This window comes from Canis lupus, chromosome 2 (assembly GCF_011100685.1).
Source record: "Canis lupus familiaris isolate Mischka breed German Shepherd chromosome 2, alternate assembly UU_Cfam_GSD_1.0, whole genome shotgun sequence".
Lineage (NCBI taxonomy): Eukaryota > Metazoa > Chordata > Mammalia > Carnivora > Canidae > Canis > Canis lupus.
Genome location: NC_049223.1, coordinates 39,996,985 through 39,999,633, shown reverse-complemented (window position 1 = coordinate 39,999,633; position 2,649 = coordinate 39,996,985). Strand labels below are relative to the sequence as shown.

At 34.7% G+C, this 2,649-nt stretch overlaps 1 non-coding gene across 1 annotated transcript; it reads right to left on the bottom strand.

Moving 5' to 3' along the window:
* Positions 1-108, bottom strand: LOC119870540. Its single transcript, XR_005356216.1, has one exon. It is a non-coding gene; the product is annotated as a U6 spliceosomal RNA (small nuclear RNA).
* Between the last annotated feature and the right edge of the window lie 2,541 nt (positions 109-2,649).

Genomic DNA, 2,649 nt, shown 5'->3' with positions numbered 1-2,649 from the left:
ATGAAAATATGGAACCTCATGAATTTACAGATTGTGTTTGTACAAGGCCTGTGCTAATTTTCTCTGTATCATTACATTTTTAGTATATGTGCTGCTGAAGGGGAGCACTGATATGATTTTTTTTAATAAGTAAAAACAGTGCCATAATTCAAAAGTCAAAATCACATGAAATGGTAACTCAGAGAAATTTTCTTCAATCCCCATATATAACAAATTGTATTAGATTCTGGTTTATCCTTTCTTAATTGCAAAAATAAGCAAATACATACATATGTCCTCATTTTGCCTTCTTTTTTATTCAGATGGTAGTATGTAGTATATACTTCTTTGAATCGTATTCTTTTCAATTCCTATTGTCCTATATATTATATATACAAGCCTTTCATAGCAATAATTTTTCTCTATGTGGTCTATTGTACTCATTTTCTCAAATATATTTTTACTTACTTTAATTATTAGTTTGTTGTTGTTGTCATTTTTAAGTAGACTCCACATCCAGCCTGGTGCTCAAGGTGGGGCCTGAACTCACAAGCCCTAGATCAAGACCTGAGCTGAGATCAAGAGTTGGATGCTTTAACCAACTGAGCCACCTAGGTACCCCTTTAATAGTTAGTTTTGTATTAAAGCTAAAATAAGGGGCATCTGGGTGGCTCAGTGGTTGAATGTCTGCCTTTGGCTCAGGTCATGATCCCAGGGTCCTAGGATCAAGTCCTGCATCAGGCTCCCTGCAGGGAGCCTGCTTCTCCCTTTACCTATGTCTCTGCTTGTGTCTCTCATGAATAAATATATAAAATATTTTTTTAAAAAGGAAGCTGAAATCTTAGTTTCCCCACACACCATCTTATTTTTGTTATTTTCTATCAGTTCCCCCAAAATATTTAAATTAGTTAATAATTTCTTTCCTCTCATCCCAATTTACCAGCTTCTCATTTGAATAAATATCCTTTTACCCCCATCAGTAACTATAAAACAATCAACAAATATATTCTGCTTTTCTTTTTCTTTTAAAGATCTTATTTATTTATTCATGAGAGACACAGAGAGAGAGAGGCAGAGACATAGGTAGAGGGAGAAGCAGGCTCTATGCAGGGAGCCCAGTGTGGGACTCGATCCCAGGACTCCAGGATCATGCCCTGAGCCAAAGGCAGACGCTTAACTGCTGAGCCACCCAGGCATCCCATATTCTGTTTTTCAAGTGGACTGAGCAAGTACTTTCCTTATAGCCATCATAGTTTTATGGGTAACTACATATTTATGCTCATCATTAGTCCTTTAATCAATGCCTTTCCCTTTTGGTTGTCTAAAAAACCTTTCCTTAGTAAATTCCTCAGGAATGCCACATGGGAGCTATATTCTCTGGTTCTCTAATGTTCATTACTTTTAACATGTTGGCTAGATATAAAGTCTTTGCCTTAGTGTTACCTTTCTTTGAATATTTTCAGTATGTTGCTCTATTCATTATGGAATAAAGTCCAAAGATAGTCACTTAAGTCACTTGATATTTTAACTAAATGCCCAAATGATTTTTCTCTTTTTTGGTAAACTCCAGACATCTTCTAGAATATATCTTGATAGTGATCATTCAGGATTCATTTCCTAGGTACTAGTGTCAAATCTCTATTTCTCAGGAAGTTTTCCTTAAATGTTAGCTTTTAAAATGTAAATTAGTTTTCAATTTCCATTACTTCTTATTTTCTTATTTGTAGGTCTTCTAACAGGAGAATACTCATCCTAGGTATATGTGTGTTGATATTCTTGGCTCACCTTCTATATCCACCACTTTCTCTTCAATCTCTTTGATTTATTGAAATTCACTCGTTTTCACCTCCTAGATCAGTTATTATCTCTTATATTTATTCACCCTTAGGTCCCATTTTAGTCTCCATTTCTCAAACAATTAATATTAATTCTGAGTTCTCCTGCCCCATTTCTGAGATTTTCTAATTTTTATTGTAGTCTTTTCTTAATGTTTTATTAGTTTGTAAGCTCATCCTGCAATAATGTTATATTTTTCATCTGTTTTTAAGCATGTCTTTCTAATATGTTTTCATTGTTGGCATGTTATTATGTTCTTAATTGGCTATTTTTTTCTATGATAACAGTGTTGGATTTTTTTCCCCAGTTTGAGATACAATTAATGTATAATATGGTATAAAGTTTAAGGTATACAATTCAATGATTTTATATACATATATATTGTAAAATGATTACCACAATGAAGTAAGTTAACACATCCAGATTAATACTGGATTTGACCATGATCAAATTCATTTGTTTCTTTTTATATGAATTCAGTTTGTCTTTTGTGAAAAAAGGGTGAGTCTGAACAGCTTTTCTGGCTTCAGTGCTCTAGATCTTCCTCTTACGAGGTCCTCACAGAGTTCTTTTCTAATGGCCTTCTGCGTCCTGAGATATGGTTTCTTTGCTCTTTTATTTAGACTTTCTTTTTCCTTTCTTCTACCCTGTCCTTCCCCATAGGGGTTTTACTCTTAGAGCTCTACCCTTGGAGTGAAACTTTCTCCTGAAAGGGGGCTTTGTAATTGTGAAAGTTCATAGAGCCAAGACTATACCAGCATCTTTGCATCTTATCGTGGACCCCACACAGCCACAGCTTTATTGGAGTGTTCGCAAGTCCTCCTCATTCCAGTT